We start from the raw sequence: 21,489 nt of genomic DNA, 5'->3' as shown, positions 1-21,489 counted from the left end.
TTGAAGCGCAGTAATGTTGCAGAATTTGGAGGTGGGCAGATAAAAACAAGTTTAAATCAGAGAATGAGCCATTTCCTAAGTATGCTTGTAAATGCTTTAAAAAAAAAAAAAAAAAACCAGTAACTCTTTCAGTGCAGTTACAGACAGAACCATGCTCTCTCCAAGAATACCAAGATTGCCAGCTAAAGGCCTTAATACTCTTTATACAAAACAGTAATATAATTAATCGTTAACAGGAAGCTACTGAAATACTACGTGCCTTGATCTGAAGAACTACAACAGAGTAAGTTAGTAACAAACAACAACAGTAATAACCTTTTTTTATGCCACTAATTGACTATTGGAGTGTTCAGTTATATTCTATGTGGTAAGGTTAAGCAAGTCTGCTGCTGCATTAACGCTGGTGTCTTGAATTACATGGAATACAACCAACCAATGCTCAACAGTGTTTGTGGACAAAATATAGAAGTTTTACTATTTGGCTGAGAATTTTTTTTTACTGCAAATGAGATGTTACGGCTTGGAGACCTGGCCAACTCTTGCACAGTCAGCTGTACTTGGTCATCTGCTCCTGCCAGCAATTTAGTCATGACAGAATGCTTTTCTAATTAAAAATGTGTAATTCATCTTAATACTAAGTGCCAAATACATTTTGCAGCACAGAAAAAAAAAAATCTCAAAATGTGTGTGGTTCATTCTCTCTAATATTACATGGAAACAGGAAGTGATACCTATGAGAAAAAACATCACTACACATCTTACACAAACATCAACCTTATGTCTCTGGTAAACCTTCATTTTAGACTTAACATGTGGGTCCCTGGGTCAGAGCACTCTATTCAGCCTAGCTCAGGTGAAGTGTCTTGTTCCCAGGGTGCTGCTGCCTGTGAGCACTGGTGCTGTCTGTACACACTAGCGTAAAACACCTGAGCCTCCAGAGACATCGCAAGACTTCACCAGTGCTGCACACCTATTTAATGAACCACACAACTACAGTGCCAACAAGGAATTGCTGGTGCATAACCTGTTCATGATTTGGAACACACAGACCAATGGGCCTGACCTACCCTTTCTATCTGTGAGCAGATAAGAACTGCTTGACACAGGAAGAAGAAAGATATACTAGGAAACAGTAAAATGTTTTTCTAGAGACAAGCCACACCTCACATATACAGTGGGATGCAAACAGAGAACTTTAGTCTACACTGTCAACAGGAAACATCAAAAAATTTCCAGGTGTTATTACGAATTAATTCTACACGGAAATGTACCCTCTACTATAGTCCAAAGTGATCATATTTTTTGTTACAGTGGGTATTGCGTTAATTTCTCCTCTTTTCTTCCTGATGACCAAATAATGCAAAATAATGAGAAGTATGAGCTTTCATTGATCATAATACAATTTAAGACAAAATAAATAAAACAACCGATTTAAAACCCATGAAAAGTTTGGTTTTACTAGACAAACTTCTGCTCCTTAGTATATTATAAAAATACAGTACTACAGGAAAACAATTCAAAGTTATTTAGAAGTCAACCATGGAGTACGTTCTTACAAATGCATTACTATGTACAAAGTAGACAGCTAATCATAACATAGTATTTTATTCCTTCTCATGCATTGCTGGCCAGATGATTTTTTTCATATAATAATCTTTGAACTTACATTTTAATAGGACTTTTTTTTCTTAAATTGTAACCAAGAGACAACTCTGCTCAGAGCATTTAATGGGGAAAACCAAATCATTGCTAAACCTGACCCCCCCTTTAAAAAGCCATATTATGTATACCAAAAAAAGCCCAGCCCCAAAACCTACATATGCCCATCTGTCTTATTTTTTTTTTTTTTAAGTTAAAAAAAAAATCCCTTTATCTAGAAAGACCTTTTGTTCCCTTGTGGAAAATATGGCAAATATAAATGTTTGTCAATCCAGTCCTTCCTGTTGCTGGCAGTCCTAGAACTTTAGTCCAGGATTGCTTAGATATCACAGAAAAGGTGGAAGGAAGGCACTTGTTCTTCAGCTATCTGGTTCACTGCCAGTCTTCTTAAATGCTTGGACCAGTGCATTAGGAGCACAGCATGATGAACAGGGAACAGACAAATGTGGTCTGCAGTTGTAAAAGTAGTGTCCCCTGCCAACACCATTTCCTCAGAAAAGCTCATCTAACTACACCAGTCTTCCAAGATAAAATCCATAGAGGGCAAGAACTGGAAAATTTTTCCCCAAAAAGCATACTTCCAAAGAAAATTGACTATGAAAATATCCTTTAGCTGTTCAACAGTCTTCATGCATTAGCTCAATTTATGCTTAAGTAAAATGTAGTATTTTATTCCTTTAGAAACTCTGAAAAGAAATACTGAATTATTTTTATTACAGCAACAAGCCTTCCCAAGCAATCTCTAATGTCTTCTGCTTACAATTAATTATTTAAAGAATGATGCCATGAAGTTCAGCACAATTTATTTCCAGGAATAGAACATTAACAGATTTTCACTTATACCCAACATTCAACCTTTGAATGAAAACAAATGACACATTTTTCACTGTCACACTTGCTGCTAAACATTTAAGCTTAATTTTCTATAAAAGAGATAAGTCAGAGACACACACTGTTCACTAACATCTAAGCTGATGATTAAAGAGGGGAAAGAATATTTATTTCGTACATTCAGGTTTCTTGATGTTCAGTATCATATACCTAAGGCATAAATCCTCACAGGGTCACACATCTGGAGACCCTTTCCTCATGCTCCTAAACACATGCTCCTCAAGCACCTGCAATCTTATGTGCCGATAATCCATTTCTACTTTCTGAACTGTCAAGTACAGCTCAATATCACATTAACTACTTGACTTACACAAATAACAAAACACAGGAATGATTGTATGACCTACGCCGAAATATCAACTCTTAAGTATTTGCCTGAAAATCCCACTGGTTGAAAAGATACACTTGCATTTACAGCACAGCATAGTTTTAAATTATTAGAGGACCTGCACCTTAATAACTAATTATCAGAAAAAGGCATGCCACATTCCAATTAATCGTGGTGTAGAAGATGTCCTCACCTGAAAAACAGACACAGAGCATGTCTCAGCACAGGGACAGAATGGCCAGTTTGTCCAATTCAGTCATTCACTGTTGCCTTTTTCCTTTCTCCTCGAGTTGTACCAGACAACAAATGAGGATTTCTGGGAGCTAACCAGGAGCTTTATATTACAATAGCCTATCCTGGAAATATACACTTGGTCCAAATCCAGGACTAGGAATAACCATTAACAATCTGACATGGTAATAAAAATCAAAAGGTAAATCTGTCGCTGTAGAGTACTCTGCAATCAAATACTCAAGAAAATGAGCACATTACCTGCATGCATGTTACAGACCAACATGCTGAACAACAACAGGAAGATGAGGTTCACAAGTTCAGAAGCTACGCAGTCTGCTCCCAGCAGTCAAGAGTGGTTTAAACCTCAGGTCTCTGGGCTGAGACACAACAACACACTACCCTCCAAGTGATTTTAGCAATCACTAGTGAACTGAGAAACAATTCACTGATTACAATGGGCAGAGTGGGCAATCAGGCTATGTTGCTCCTTCTGCTCTAGTAGCTGAGTGTCTCCAAGACTGGGTCTCACCAGTGGAATGCTATCTTAGAGGGACAAAAGGGGGATTTGACAGAGATATTAACGCATATGTGAGGCTGACAAAAGTAGATACTCAGCAGAAATTATATTTCATTCAGTAGAGAAGGTCTTTGACTGGATGTGTGGGGTCTACTGAACAACAGAAGGCATCCTGCTACAGTTAGTACAAATTCCTTTTTTTTTTTCTTATACAGGTATTCTTGGATACGCTGCAGAAAATGGAGTATTTTTCTCACTCCAACAAGTTACAACGGAGCAACGGAATTCGTATCAGTGATGAGTTAAGGCATGCCAGAGAACATAACTGTACCCAGGTTCCCGAGGAAGAAAAAAAGAGAGGAAGTAAGAGCAGCTATCACTCACAAATATTTACCAAAATAAAAAAAAAAAAAAAAAAAAAAGAGCCCTTAGATCTAGCTTTTCCTTTCCAGAAAACAAGGCAGTAATTACTGATGGCACTTGATGTTTGATGGAAGGGAAAAAGAGGAAAAATTACTTCCCAATATGCAATTTAGATTGTTAGGCTGGGGAACAGGTGAAGTTATTATTCCCGTTAAGACAAGGAGAATATAGAAGGTGAGAAAAAAATTAAAATAGATAACATGGTAGAATGTGTATGAGATACAGCATGCAGGCCCTGTAGCCTGAAAAATATTCTAATCTGGGTTTCAGGATTTTCGTAGCTAAGTTACTTAGAAAACAAGCAAAATACTTGAAGACTGATGAAACAGAGGTTCATTTTGTAAAGGTTTTTAAAAGAATCATGGCCTGGCTAAGGCATGACAGACAGATACAATGGTGTACTCCCCACATACAGTACAACCTTCAGAATATCTTCAGTTGAGGCCAAAACTCAAAGGCAACACAAGCAGATATGATGTCACGCAAATAAGAAATGCAGATTAAATGCGAAGAGCTTTTCGAAGATAATAGCATAGGACTATGAGATATGGGTTGGATATTCTGTTGAACATTAGCCACTGACTAGAAGAAATGCCTGGGATGCCCATTAAAGAATGCTGCAGATGGACAGTTTACTGGCCAGATTCAATTTAACTGATTTTCAGGAGTAGAACATCCCAGAATTATCTGCACAATCTTGAAGCAAACCAGTTGTTACAGGAGGAAAAAGTAGACTTGAAGATCTTGACAGAAAGATAAGAAGGAGAAGGATACAGGTAAAGCACACCACTCTACTGTAAACCAAATCGTACAGGACTATTTCCCCAGCTATAGGGGAGACATCACCACTACTCCTTTGTATGACATGGTGTGTAATCCCCCACTTGGCTACTATATGACCTCTTTCTAAGAGAAATGCTCAGCTGTTCTACATTTGCATTGCTGGCTCTAAGGGAGTTACATAAGTTTACAGGGCTCAGCAATACAATTCCCTACATTCATATTATGCAGTTCTCAGCTACAGCTGTTTCTAAGCAGTGCGTTACCCGCACGATTAAGAGACATTTCATTTTATTAACTGCATATCTATTTGCTTTCAGTGCCAAAGTGTAAAAGCAACTTGCAGAATAAGTCACAATAGAGTTAAATATATGTTTAAATCTGATTATGACATCAAAAATATTTTTATGATGACAGATTTCAGTACAACCCAAAAACATGTTGCAGAAAGACTGTTATGAAAGATGGGGGAAATGTTTTACAAAAAGCCTTCAAAATTTAGTCATAATGGGAGCAAATACCAGTATAAAATAGCTTAAAGTGTTTTATAATGTCTCCTTGGAAATCAGTACTTATTTTTCAACTCAGCCAATATGTGTAAATCAAGCTAAGTAGTCCTAAACCACTTACTTAATCAACGAGAGCTCTGCTATACAAGCATTATCAAAAAACAGCAGTTCTTTACAAAGCTTCTCAGACTATTTCAACACTATGACTTAAAAATTGATTCATCCTGTATCATCGTTTCAGAACTGCATTACAGAAAAAATAGGTGCAGTATTTCCATCCACTTTAATTACCTGCTAGCCACAGTAAGTTGCTCCTTTCCTTTCAATTTCTCTATTTTGTATCATCAAATTACATGTCAATGGTCATTCAAGCCACAGTTAATGAAGCTGGAAATTTTTTTGCAGACTTACTCTCCTTCAGAAATTTCCCTTCCTCCCCCTCTCTCTGCATTTATGTATTTTTTAAGGGAAAACATACTTTCTAATTCACCACTAAATATTTTTTCCTTTTCTTTATAAAAAACAATTAATGTTTCTCCTTGAAAGAGCATCCACATAAGAAAAGAAAAACAGTCTTTTGGTGCAAAATATGAGAGCTGGCACTTAAAAAGTGAGTTTTCTGCAGTAGGATCAAATGGCTTAAAGATGACATTCAGTGATATTGAAGTGACAAGAGCCTAAAAGGATGAATAGAAGTTTAAATCTTCTGCAAAAATATTTTTATATAACAAATCCATCACACATACAGATTCTTAATGTAGAGTGAAAAAATATTCATATATAAGCTGATTCCATTTATTGTCTAAGAGCAAACCTTAAGTTCCTCTGTTTTGCTCCAAAATCAATCCTTGTTTTGAAAGGGCCACTATAAAAATGTCTAACAGTCAGTATCATTTATGTCAATATAATTGTTATTTTAAGTCTCCTGGGTTTTTTGGCTAGACTTGGCTAAATTATTCTTGATACTATCACATCTGTACTTTCACCAAATTAAATATTTCATTCTGATGAAAATAAAGTCATGTAGTTATTTGTACTAGATTGAATTAGTGAGTCTTATGCCTTATATTTCTAAGTCTAAAAAATTACTGTCCTGTTTCCTTCAAAATCTATTTCCCTGCTTTATCATTCAAACTGACTTTCATTATCTTTCAAAACTAAAAACTTATGCTTAATTCTTCATCTATTCCACCTTCAAACCTAATCCCCTATTAACTTTCACCATCTGAAGTGTCATGTTTTTCATAGAATCATAGAATGGTTAGGGTTGGAAGGGACCTTAAATATTATCTAGTCCCAAACCCTCTGCCATGGGCAGGGACACCTTCTTTTAAACACTTATTTTTCATTAGATGTTAATGATGAAAAGCTGTCTGGTCACTGACTGGTTTTGGATTTCTCCAAACACGGCCTATCTAGAAACATACAGTTTTTAAATAACTAAGAGTATGTAAGACAAATTGTCTTGCTTTGTAAGAAAAAATAATTTTGGGGAAAGTACTCACTAATATTGGATACTGAAGCTAGAATTAAAAACTTTATTTAGAATGAAAGAGATTTGGTTTTTTTCTTTTTATTTGGTAAGGGAGGAGAGGGTGAAAGCAGGTGTGGTAGAGACAGAACAACTGTGGAAATGTAAAGTAAAATGAAGCATCTCCGTTTCCAACACTGCTCTAGAGGATATCGAAAGCAATATTTTTAGTGCCATCATCTGAAACATCACAAGAATTGTGGAATAAATTGTAAATAAAGATGGCACTAAAGAAAGTTGATCCCTTTTCCTGTTAGTTTGCTTATAAACCTGAAATCAAGGCACTATTATCACTTATACACACCATTATTTTTTTCTATAGTTTTTTTTTTTTTTAAGTTTTTCTTCCTCATCAAAACAAAGTTCATTTTCACAGTCTCTCTGCCTGCAGGTCTTTTCCTCTCAATGCTTGATCTATTTTGATTCCTGTTTCCTCAAGAACTACTGCAGATTCTACACAATTCCAGTATCTAGTGGTTCTTCACAGCAGAAGAGACCAGTCAGACAACCATATACCATGCGGCCTCTCTGGAGGAAAGAATTCCTCACCAGTGGTTTGAATGGCACACTGGAAAACAAGTCCATTTCTTTCTCATAATTGTCTCTCTACTTTCCAGGCTTTTTTTAACAGAAAGAAAGGCATGGAGCCTTTCAAACAAGTATGCAGCTATGCAGGAAAAAAAATATTATTGAAAAGGATACACTGCAAGACTCCCAACTTATTTTTTTATCTACAGCATTTTTTACTTTATGTAAGGCCTTAACTACAAATCTTGAGGAATTTTAATGATAAATGTTAATTTTCCAGAATGAAAACACGAAAATCCGACCAGAAACTCATCTGTTCATGGAATTTTTAATAACTGCAGAAGAATTTGAGCGACTTCCCCAGAAATATCATACTATTTTGGGGTAATTTCTCTTCCCTTTCTCTGGAAAAAATGATAGAGATTTTAAAAAAAACAATAAAATTCATGTTCAAACTAAGCATTGATCACTAAGCTTCCACTCTTTACTTTTTAAGGCTATAGGAGCAAAAACCATAAAGTGAGCAAAGAAGATGTGACAGTCACTTTTGCTGAAATCACACCACTTTACAGTCCAAGTTTATTCTCAAAGCTCAGCCTGAGATGCATCCAGGGCAAGTTGGCCGTGGCCCACTGATACACTTTCAGTAACCTACAAGTATCTGTCATACAATGAAAAACATTTATAATTTCTAGCTACCTCTCAGTATTTACACAATAATGGCTACCAGTTTTGTCATTTCACAACAACAACTTAAAAGTTCAACACATTAGCTATTATAGAAACAACATGTACATGGAATCACAGAGGGGCTGAGGTTGGAAGGCCCCTCTGGAAGTCACCTAATACAACTTCCCTGCACAAAGCAGAGTCAGCTAGAACAGACTGCGCTGGGTGTTGCTCAAGTGGATTTGGAACATCTGCAAGGAAGTAGACTCCTCAACCTCTCTGGGCAACCTGTTCCAGTATTTGACCATCCTCACAGCAAAAGAAGTGTTTTCTTATGCTTAAATGGAATTTCTTATGTTTTAGTTTGTGCCTATTGCCTCATTTTTTCATGAGGTGCCACTAAGAATATGCCTGCTCAGTCTTCTTTACTCCCTACCATCTGGTATACACTCACATTCATAAGATCCCCCTGAGCCTTCTCCAAGCTAAACAGTCCAGCTCCCTGCCTCTCTTAGTATGACAGATGGTTCAGTCCTTTAATCATCTTGGTGGCCTTTCGCTGGGCTTGCTCCAGTATGTCCACATCTCATACCAGGGAGCCCAGAACTTGACAAAGCACTCCAGGTGAGTCTTACTAGTGCCGAGTAGAGAGGTAAGATCACCTCCCTCAAGCTGATGGTGATGCTCTTTCTAACGCAGTCCAGTATGCCATTGGTCTTCATCACAAAGGCACATTGCTGGCTCACGTTCAGCTTCTTGTCTATCAGGACCCCAGGGCCTTTTCTGCAAAGCCGCTTTCCAGATAGCTGATCCTGACCACGTACTTGCTATTCTGCCCTAAATGCAGGGCTTTGCATGAGGTTCCTGTCAGTGTATTTCTCCATACTGTCCAGCTCTGAATAGCAGCACACCCATCTGTTTTATCAACCACTTGTCCCAGTTTTGTACTGCCTACAAACTTGCTGAGTGTACATTCTGTCTTATCACAAAGGTCCCTAACAAAGATGTTGAACACTACTGTCCTCAGTAGCAGCCTCTAAGGTACACCATTAGCGACTGGCCTCCAACTAGGCTTCCTGCTGCTGACCATAACACTTTCAGCCCAGGTGTTCAGCCAGTTTCCAGGCTACCTTAGTGTCTCCTTGTCTAGGATACACCTGGAGAAAAGACACAGGCACATGACAAACAGCAGTGAAGATATACCTAATTGTCAATTTTCTATAAACAGTCCTACAAAAAAGACTTTTTTTTCCTAGTTTCTAGTCTATCTATCAAGATACTTAAAAGTCTGGGCAGTTCCTTAGACCATAGGTTTCCTGAACTATTCAATTAGAAAGAAAAAAGAAAGATTTTGTATACTTAAGTAGCAAAATTGTAGTATGTCCATTAGACACATACAAGAAAATAGATATCCTAGTAAAAGCATTCAATTATATTGCTTCGTCCTAAAGAATCTCTTTCCCATTCCTCCCATTAAATACAGTAAGGGGAATCCTGTGGGTCCTCAACCTGAATACTCAGTTACCAGTCCAACAACTGAATTTTCTTATTATGGTTACCCAGTTGTATCTAATCTTCTGGAGAGCCACACCAGTGAATGTTCCTAAAAAGCTGACCTATGCAACTGTAAAAAAGGCTTTGACTATTGCTTCTTTTTGGCAACTGGAATACAATGTATTATTTTAAGAGTTACTTAAATTGTAACTATTTGCTAGATTTGCCTCTTTTACAATACTTACTTTATTCCACATTAAATGTGAGATGTTAACTCCTACTGTTCCAGCAATTCATCATACAAAAGCACACAGGTATATCTATTCAGAATTGTTCACCTCCAACAAGAATTCCCAATACCTGATGAGTAAGCCAAACTCTGAGAGTTTGGGCATCTTTGTCAAGACGTCAAGTTTTGGGCATGAAGAGCTATCCTGAGGAAAAAAACCCCCATAATCTGTGATACCTAATATGATAGAGAAATATTAAAGGGGGAAAAAAAAGGAATTAAAGGAAAAAAAAAATCAAGAAGCTATCTTTCTTCAACATATGTAAAAATATATATTTTGAAAATACAGCAATTGAGAAAACAGTGGAAATCTTAAATTAAAAAAACCCACATAAATCACAAAAAATAAGTTACTGAGCACTTGTGTGCAACTTCACATTAAATAATGGCACAGGTAGGCACAGGTCTGTATCATGCACACCAGTTTATATATTTTTTTATCTATATATATTTTTTTTCAGTCTCTCAAACAAGCGTCCCTAGTGCTGACTACTACTGTAAAAAAAAAATCTCAATTTTTATATGAAAAATTAAACAAAAAAAATGAGCTAAGTTGGTGGCATATTGCAAAACACACGATTAGCTAGGAGAAAATTTAAGAACTATTTGAGTAAGCCATACACAAAGAACACAGAATACTGCAAAATTATTCTGAGGCACATTTTGAGACGTACAACACAGCTTTCAATACACCAGTTTTAATTCCATCGCATTATAAATAATGCCTTAACTTGTTAAGAAACAGTACAGAACAATTTGCTTTGACACCAAAAACATTTAGCAGTGCCGAACCAATTTGCTGTAATTCTCAAATAATTTTTCAAAGTTCAACTTCAATTTAGCTAGCAAATAGCATTTATGCTTTGGTTTGTTTGCCTTTTTTTTAATAATAGCACTCTTAAACCATAGGCACAAGTATCTCCAGTAATTAATGCACTCCTCTTCCTGTAACCCAGCCAGGAAAGGTTGTAATAAAGAGGAGAGATTTCAATATCTGGCTTTCTGTTCTGCCTTTATCAGACCCTCTCCCTAATTCTAATCTATGCTTAAAAAGAACTTCCATGGCTTTCTCCCTATAGATTAAGAGTTAGAAAGACCATGTATAATACAGCTTCCAAAACAACATCTCTTCCATGGAAGCATAAAGGTTACTGATGATAAAAAAACATTAAAAATGATCAAGCTCAGTGCACACCAACAGAGCTACATGTCAGAAATGGCTCATTTTACAGACAGAAACTTAAATAAATGCTTGCACTTCTAAGTTTGCCATAGAGTTTTCACTAAGTTCCTAATATACCTTCTATATTTCAGGCAGTCTTCAATCACAAAGCCAGAATATAAAATGCACTAGAACTCAATGCAGAGTTTCCAATGAAGTAATTGAAATGCCACTAAAATGGAAAATAAGCGATGTCAGTGTATTATAATAAAGAAGGAACTTACCCTCCCCACCCCCAGCCCTGAACATAAACATTCCAAAAAGCAGTAATGGCCTGATACCGAAGTATTAAGAACACATAAATCCCTGCACAATTACCAGGAATTAGACTTATTTTCTACACCATTACAAAAACCACCAAGAACTGACACAAGCTAAAGAAACTTGATCATCTGAGTTTCTCAGGTCCTGTAAAAAAGAAAACTTTAGTTTTCAATGCTTTGTGAACATCTGCAAGGGAAGCAATACAAGCCTTACAAGGCTCTTGAACTACATTACATAGAAGATTCATGTCTAGTAATACTATACTATACTTCAGAAAACAAGATATGAAATCAACTGTTAATGCTGAAGCTCTCTAAGCTCCATATCCTATACATGTTGAGGTGTGAAATTTGCATTTTAGGTTCAGCTTCCACCCTGCCCCAGTTGCCCAAGAACAAACTAAAACTACCTTAAAATAAGCTATGTCATCTACTGTACTATTTGGTTTCTGTTTGAAAACAATGTAGTTCTCTTTAGAAAACAAGCATAAGGAAAGTATAAACTGAGGTGAAGGTGTAACCACCAGGAAATTAATCTGTTTCAACATCTGATACAGTCTACTGAGACTCTCAGATAACAAGTAACACACCACTTGGAAAGCCAAACACAAGCTTATATCAAAAAGGCAAACACAAGTGTATACGAAAAGACCAGTGATGCATTATACTCTCTGAGTTGTCATGCAATAAATCAGTGACTTGAATTGGAAAGTAAAATTAATCAAATTACTTCAAGTATGCTTATTTTCAGAGATTGAAAATTCCACTGTGATAAAAGACATACCTGTAAAAATAGTTTTTCACAGCTGAACAGGATCATTCTCTGTACAACTTGAATCAACTATTCCCTCCTGTTACAGACTAGTTTAGCATATACCTGCAACTCAATGCCATTGTGCTGGGAAAGGTGTGGAAGCATCAACACACAATCAAAACCCCTTTTCAATTCTGGGATGTTAACCTCTACCCATCAGATTATGTTAAGAAACAACCACTACAAATCTGTAGCCCAAGTTAGCTCTAGGCAATTTCCTAAGACAGTTAAATCTTGAGAAGCATACAGAGGGGGGAGGGGGGGAGGAGAGAAAGAAAGAAGAATAAGAAAAAGATTTAGTGACAGATGTATTTAGTGACAGATGGACAAATTCCCCAGTCTGCCTCCTGGTGAGAAAGAAACTATTTACCCTCTAAAAATCTATCTAGAATATAGTTGACACATCTGCTATATGATTAGACTTTAAATTGCTGCAAGGAAAACAGGATAGGCCAAAGGGCTACTCCAAGTTGTGTTTTAGTCTCTGCGCTGCATTTCTTTACAGATTTACTTCTTGAATATTTGCATATTTGATTTAAGCCTTTCAGGTATAGAGATCCCTAGAGGCATTTGAAGTAGTATTTTTGTATTGCATCTGTTTATCTGCATTCAGACTCTGTAAAACAAGACACCGGAAAGTTCTCAGAGCTGAACAACTGACTTTGCTCAGGATTAAGGAGACAACAGTAGTTTGCCCGTGGCAAAACAAACAACACAGCAAAGATCTTCACTCTACAGGAATTGTTCCATACATAAACAAATGTATTTTCTCTCATCAGAGGGATATTAAGTTCAAAGCTTCCCAAAACAAAAAGTAACAACACCTAAGTGGAGAAAGAGTGAAAAAAGGTAGTCTTCTTACAGACCTGTATCACTGTTTTTGAGTAATCTCAAAAATAAATGCTTTTAAGTAGCATATAGTTTCAAGATGTAATTTCCTATTCTTTTGACAACTAAAAGGGCTTTTGAATCGAAGATACTTTGGGCAACATCCAGAAAGTGAACACATATCTTTAATGAATTTTATGACAACTGTTTTTCCAACTTTTAAAAATCCTTAAAAGGCAAGAATGCAATTATTTCAGAATTAAACAGAATCAGAACAGAATTAAACCAAGTATAAATACTGAAGGAAATAATCAAGTTTTGTGTTGTACGTTCCCTAAGTTAGCTTTAGGAAATCAAATTTGAATGGCTCTTTTAGAGTCTTGACAATATGAATAAAAAGCTGCTGGTCATTTAAGTATTCTCAAACAGTTCTTAATTTGCTAACTAACAGAACTCCCTGAAAAATACTAGTGCTTTTTTTTATTTTCACTTCTTTTTCTTTTTGTCAGGTTTTTGGAAAGTCACTACAAAATGACATAGCACACATTTTCAGATAAATATTTCACTGCACTTACCTTCATAGCGTTCAGTGTAATCAATGTTATAGCACACCACACTGACTAGGTAAAAAGACTGGGCAATTTAGTTATACAAGTTGGGCCTCTCAAGAGATCTTGCTAGTAGGGAAATGTACTGCTTAGCATAACAGGAAGTAAAACTTATTTGCTTTTGTCATCAGTCCCAGCGAAGCGAAAACGTCGAGGCGGCCCTGCCTTCAGCACCACGGAGAGCGCCAGGTGACAGACGATCGCCGCGCCGCGTTCAGCACCACGGAGAGCGGCAGAGGCCGTCACCCTCCCCCGCCTCCGCGGCAGCAGAGGAAAAGGGGGCAAGAGAAAAAATTAACACACTTAAAACCTAACCGACAGGCACAGCGTCAGACAAGGCTCCGCTTCACGAGTCTTCCAAGAAAAGCACGTACAGTCCTAGACTTCACTAAAATATATATCATGTTCTTTGATAAAATCAGTTCTTGAGAGAAACTTGAGACTACTTTCAATTCTTTGACAAACTACTGGTTTTTTATACTTCCCAGATGAGAGAATTTTCCTTATTTCTTTCTGTATGCTTAAATAAATTCTTCCCTTTTCTATAAGAACCTGTAAGAATCCCTTTTCTACACAGAAGAACAGAATAGGCTCAAGAATTAGTAGCAAATCTAGAGTCAAGTAGGGCATGTCAGTCAGGACTTCAATAAGATTTTCTTTATGGCGTCAAATTTAACAGAGTTTCATGTAGGCACATACAGAAGCATATATATTTTATAGTGAGAAGACATGTTACTTCTGTCTCCAATTTTGTCAAACTAAGTTTTCTGAAAGCAGGAAAGTTATTTTCCCTCGGCAACAGGGAGAATAAACCCATAAGAAAAAAAAAAAAAAAGTTTCCACTAGAGGAAAAAAGTCTACTACAACAACAGCTATGTCCAAAAACAATTCTTGGATTTGGAATATAGTTTATCCTAGAGTATCAACTCATAGCTATGGAAAATAATACAAACCAACAGAAGCTAAACTTGCCTCAGGCTCTTCACTTGTACAGAAGGTGCAAAGTTCCTTAATATAGCAGCACCCGCCCAAACATAAATAACAGCAATTACAGTCTAATGCATTAGGTATTTGGAGGTAAGGCAGAATATACCCAATACACCGAACTGTGAATGGCCTCTACTGTACACTAAAAAGGTACACATGGAAAAATGTGAAGCAGAGCACAGAAGTAACAAAAGGCAAGACAAGAATCATGGGACTGGAGAGAATGGCCACAGAATGTTCCGAGACTAGCTCAAAGAACACAAACTGATCTTCAAGACAAAGTCCACTCTCTGTGTTGGGACTAATTTTTGCAAATTCTATCTCAGGATAAAGCAAATGGCCACATGCTTTTAATAAGAAAAAACAAAGATTTTAATGACATAGGAACTGTAAGTTAACACTATAATGCTAGATACAACGTGAAAAGCTCGTGAACAACCCAACCAAAATAATGGATCAAAAATTTCAAATAAAGTTTTACCCCTCAGCGGCACAACACAAAAAGTATATTTTTTTAATTATTGCAAGTAGTATAAACTACTTATGTTGGCACTATATGCTAATGTTGGAAAGACAGACATACACATATTTTCAAGGTGTTTCAATTTATTTCAGCCTGTAAACATATCCTTGATTACTTATTACTACCAGCTACAAATAAACTGTATATTTTAAAGTGTAAAACCTATACTTATTACACAAAGTAGATAAATACATTTTAAGAAAAAATCAAGTCCTTCTCCCTAATCTTTATTACAGAAATAATTTACCACTATTTTCATTTGTCAAACTTTAAAAGGACAAAGACAGTCATAGGAGATTACTGAAATACAACTTAGTACAACCTATCCAAACATATCAGCATCCATACTGCAAAATACTAGATCTGAGAAGGCAGCGTCAGGCACCCTTTACTAGAAGTCATATCTTTCAGTCATGTTGTGAGCAAAAATATTGTTCAATTAAAAGATCTCTGGATTATAGCACACCTGATTTCTAAACACATTACAATTCAGGTCTGTAGAAAGGAAATTTTAGGGAACTGGCTGGAAAGATTACTCTAATCTCACAAAAATTACAATAGAAAACAAATATTTCTTATAATCACCTCATATGACTACTTTTAGCTAAAAGGTTGTCTTTCATTAAATGAGAGCATCTTGAAAAAGAGGACTTCATGAAGTTTTTAACAGTACCTATTTTTAAAAGGCTGTAATTTTGAGCCTAGCGAAGTGACAACCTCAGCAAAAGGTTGTTTGTCCTCATAGCCTTCTAGACTCAGTTTAAAAAGCCTGAACAAGGAAACAGAACCAGGTAACATGCACTAAGTAGGACAAGATGGTGAATAGGTTTAGACTGCTACTGTTTCTTCTGGTTATTTTTGGAATGCAATGCCTTTGGTTATTGGTATTACATCAGTATTAGAAGAATACATAGAAGCCTGCCTTACTACTGCCAAACTTGTATCAGCCAAGAGACATACATATCTGATTTCACAATGTTATGCTGAGATTTGCTGGATTTATATAGCAGTAAGCCTGCAAACAGTAAGAAAAAGTTAGTGACTATTTAAGGTAATGCCCCCTCTCCTCCACACAGTTAACAGGAGAGTGAAGTTTTCAATGGAGAGTTGGAGGGGTGGGGAAACAGTATCACTGACAAAATTACTTTTTTTATTAAAGCCAAAGCCTGAGTTTAGTGAGATAGTGAAAGAACTCCAGTGACTGGAAGCTACTTAAGGCTGGAAGTTACCGTACCAATACAATGACTTATGACAAATAACATTTCTACACATGTACTAGATACAGTATGCATCTAATTGTACTTCTAGACATTAAATAATAAAGTATGCATGACCAATAGGTTGCATGACAATATAGAAACATCCAAATACAAATGATGTTGCTACAAAATACAGTTTTACAGTGTTTGAAGAAAGTACAGAACTGCTACAACTAAGATTAAATTGCAATCTGACCTTTTCCTAAAGAACTGGTAAGACTCATCTTTTTCAAACAACTTCTCCACACTTTCATGGTATCCCAGATACAAACACACACAAAAAACTGTCTTCTGTTGATACATTTTTATGAGACTTGATAAATTATAACTCCTTGCAGAATTGAATACTTCAGAGTGCTATGCTAATTTACAAGTGTACAAAGAAATTGATCTATAAATACCTTATAGAATTACATAAAGTTCAACCACTGATTTTATTTTTCAAATATACGTAAAGACTCTCCTGTTTACAACTTTTGCATCTGGAGGAAAGCATTTCAGTATAATGTTCTTAACTCTGAACAAGCACTTTCTCCATTTTCTCTAAATCAAGATAATAGCAAAATCCTTCTTTCATAATGCAGTACTTATCTGAAAACTGTAACAGCAGCTAAAAAAACCAACCACAAATCACACTAAATTTCAACTATTTCTCTTTTTTTCATAGGATATCATCATATGTAAAAAGCAGCAAAAAGGTTGACAGATTTAAAACTTTATGGATGTTGTCATGTCAGGATTCATTTATAGCCTGCATGTTCGTTCCTGTTTAGTTTTTAAATTTTGACATGTGCATAACATTGAACTTTGTACTAAAACTCTTGTCTTTCAGGTTTTCTTTAAATATCATTAACATACTGAGGTATCAGGTTTAACAACTACAGTACACATCAGAGCAATAACATCTAACAATTTTCCAGCTCCTTGTAATTCTATATTATTTAATTATAGCAACAAATAAGAATAAGCATAGAGCAAGAGGATACATACAGAATCATAGACTCATTTATGTGGTAAAAGACCCTTAAGCTCATCAAGTCCAATTGTAAACCTAACGCTGCCAAGTCCACCACTAAACCACGTCCCTAAGTGTCATGTCATATTATTCATCCTCTCCCCCAATTTGTCTTTTGTTTTGATTATTCTTTCAGATATTTGTAAAATGTGGAAAAAAAACCAAACAAAACAATCTCAGAGAAGCTAATATATGCACAAGCATAATAAAGAGGCATTTTAGACTAGTAGCTTATGTGAATGTGATCAGACAGTTTTTCAACAACATCACACTTTCAATTACACACATACTCAGAAAATATCTTTAGAACATTAAGTTGTCAGTGGTCTCAGAAGAACTCCGAGTTAGTAGTCAACCATGAAGACTATGCAGGTGGAGATGAAAGAAATTTAATTTGAGCCTTTTTTTTTTAAATATTAAAAATATTTCATTGTTTTCCTACTTCTCTCTTCCTTCTTGATGTCTTGTGACAAAAGACCGTAAACTCACTGATCTAATTCACACTTATCACAACTATGAGCTCTAAAATATACCCATATCAGGTCCATATAGCACCTCTGCAGTCTCACCTTACAGCTGTGCAATGATAACAAATGGAAGAACCATTTGAGGGATACATGGTCCCGAGGTCTTAAAAGTAACAGAAAAATTAACTTTCTTCAGCTAGTACTGACTGGGAAAAAACAACATTAAATAAGAGTTCCCAGACTTCATATCAGGACTGACAATTTTTCTGGTATCATCCCTGAGCTCTTTTTTTCAGAGAGAAAGAGCATATGAACTAAACCACCAAATTCCATAATTTGTGTCCTACAAAACATGGAAGGTAAGAAAGGCCTCTTCAGGTCTAAATTAGATGCCACAGCTGCTTTAAAGCAATTCTAAGTGCTTCAGCTAGCAAGTATTCAGATAAAGACAATAACTGCTGATTTTATTCAAGGTCTGAAAAAGATTTTGAGAGCCTGAAACCTCTACTTACTTTTTCTGAACTATACCAGACGGTATTAAAGACATGCCATTTTTACCCAGTCCCATCTTTGTCCTTATACCATCATGGGTACAGAAAACTTCTGTGAATATCCCTTGCTAAGACTGTAACTACTGCAGAATGAAGACACAATCAGAACACCACATAGAGTCAGAAAAGAAAGATGGAGAGACTACTAGACTGCCTAAAAAAAGAAAAATCATAAGATACTTGCTTCTGAAATATTGTCTCTTTAACTTTCTCAGTTCCTACCTTTAGTCTTTCCCTTCTTAGGAGACTTACTTCAGCTATCTTTGGAATAATTAACACAAACCAAAATTAAATACATCCAGATAAATGCAAAATAATTGCATATCTAATATTACTTTTTCATATCTTCTTGTCCTCGAAAAATATTTTTATGTAACAACAAAACATAACATTTATTTCCAAATTACCAGTCAGAAGCATATGCAAAAATTTTGACATTCAAACATGTACTCAGCTCACACCCACCTCAAAATTTCAGTTCTTGTCATGCAATCCCAGAACTGTTAACTCACATTGGAGAAATAACATAAGGCTGCTTAAAAAACTAAACTCCAAGTTTTTACAAAACTCTTATGGCATCAGCTACCACACGATGACAGCTAACATTAAAACAGTTCTATAGGGTTTTTCAGATTCTTATTTCTTCACTATTTTTAAGGGCTCTTTTAAGTTTTCTTATAAATCTATGCACATCAAACCTTCTGCAAGAGGTTTAAGTTTCTTTGTCAGTTTTTATTTAGAAGCATTCTGCCTCATGAAACAAAGTTTCACTGGAAACATTTTGTTGAGAAACATTAAAATAAGTTTAACCTTTTGGGTCTTATTTCCATAGCATTCTGTGATAGCTAAGGGACACCTTTAACCATCCCAGCAGAAAAGTCCACACAATGCATAAGCATCTGAATTCAAGATCATAAAATTTTCCCTTTATTCTTTGAAATAAATTTACTATCTACATTCCCAAGTAGCTCACTGGGTTAACTACTACATTAGCATCTATTCTCTAAGTACTCCCCTAAGCAGGAAAACAGAAAGGAAAACAAAGGATTTTTTTTTTTTTTTTTAAAAGCAGTTTCCCAAATTTACACAATCTGATGGCAGAGTTGAAAAAAGAACTCTGATCTCAGGAGTCCCAGATTCTAGTTTCTTGTTTACTGAAATATGGTGTGCCTTGGATAACCGTTGCCTTAGTCTTTGAACTAGCTGAGTTTTTTTGGAACCCTTCCAGAACTGAACTATCCAGCTCTAAGCATGTACCAAGGGAAAACATAAGAGTTTTGTACAGTTTTTTCTTTTTATTAAATACATGGAATCTATCACCGTAGGGTACGTGTCATTTGCACAGTACTTACAGACTCTTCCTCCAGTTTATGTAAAATTCTTGGAACTAATATCATGCAACCAAACCCATGCTGAAGATTCCCACTGCATAATCCCATTGCAGATCATGCAGTTATTCCCTAAAAGTCAAAGATTTATGTTGATGTCACAACACTTTCACAAGAGACTTTGCAGACAAATTTAGGATATGAATTTCTCAATCACAAATGCTTAAGCTGCAAACTACAGCACAGAAAGAAAAAAAAAAAAAGCTTGAACTTGTACTTTTTTGGCAATTGTAAAAATGAATCCCATTCTCCCCTGCTGATGTAAGCATAGCAACAACTTGCTTTTTTTTTTCTATTCCAGTTGTCTTATGCAAACTAATAAAATATATATGCATATTTTCATCTGCAGCAGGCATAATTCAACACTGCATTAGCACTCCAGCATGCAGTAGTACAAACACATATATGCAATCTGTTTATTTCTTGTTGGCTTTAATCTTTGTGTCAGATGCTACTTTATCCCCAAACTCATAAACAGATCTTTCAAAGTGCCTAAAAATAAAGAGCCTATACTGAAGAGAAAGACCTAACCTTGCTTCAGTTACAATTTACTGCAGTCTTTAAACATGACATGGAGTATCATCTTATTTTTTAAAGCTGAATTTCTAGGTACTTGTTTTACCTTCTCCTATGAATTGAGCACAATAAAGTTAAATCAGGTAAGTCTTCCCTCCCCTCCAAAGTAACAATATAGTTAAGCACTTCAGAAGTGTTGTGCTTAGTGCCATGGATTTGTATCTTATTTTGCCTCACTCTGAATTACTGATTAATTCTGATTATTAAACAAATTTCACCTTTTTCTTTGTGTTCCTGTATTGTTTTGACTGAACCATCAGATTTTTTCTAAGTAATGGAAAAACATAACAGAGGAATCCTAATTTTGGAATTTTGAATTTACTTCATGAGTGACCCACATCTTGTGAGGGGAAAGCATTTTCTTCTGCTGCTCTCATGGCTCGTAATACAAACTGTACACAGACAGGCAAAAATAAACTACTGAGCGGCATTTATTTTGTCAGGAAACAGAAGCTGTCCAGATAACTTAACTATGTGTATCCCTTTGGCAATGCCTCTTGCATATTCAGATCTCCTTTTACTATACTGTATTGGTGGGGGGGTTTTTGACCTGCTGAAGCACCTGACTTCAGCTCTAAATCCACTGAGACTTAATGTATCTTCCAGGCAGTCTTAGAAAAGAGTTGGCAGACAAAAAATAAACAAATAGGGAAAACAGTTCGAAAGTGTGCGAGAAGTGTCTTATATTTAAGAGATTAAAAAACTTGAGAAACACAATGAAGTAGTATTTTTAATAAGAAGTTCCTAGATTACTGAAGAGGAATTCTATACACGTAAGTTAGTAAGCATTTGACAAAACTAGAATGGCAGAATCTGGTCAAAAGACCATCATAGATACATCCTAATATCTTTTTCGCACTAGCTTGCTTCCAGAAATCTTCTATAAAGTAAATCCTTCTCCAACAGTTAACTCTTGCTTACAGAAATTAAGCATTGTGTTTATATTTTTCCCCTATAGCTTGACTCCTTTCTCAAGGATTAATTTCTGCAACCATCTACCAAATCAGGCTTCAGATTCTAGAGCAGTTTAGAAATCTTAGATTATACTTTACCCAGAAGTTTCTATACTTCTTTTAGGCCTCCCCTTTTGACAGGTCAAGTAACAAACAGAAATGTAGGACCGGAGCCCCCTAACT

This window comes from Pterocles gutturalis, unplaced genomic scaffold (assembly GCF_000699245.1).
Source record: "Pterocles gutturalis isolate BGI_N339 unplaced genomic scaffold, ASM69924v1 scaffold41632, whole genome shotgun sequence".
Lineage (NCBI taxonomy): Eukaryota > Metazoa > Chordata > Aves > Pterocliformes > Pteroclidae > Pterocles > Pterocles gutturalis.
Note: the sequence above shows the minus strand (reverse complement) of the source record.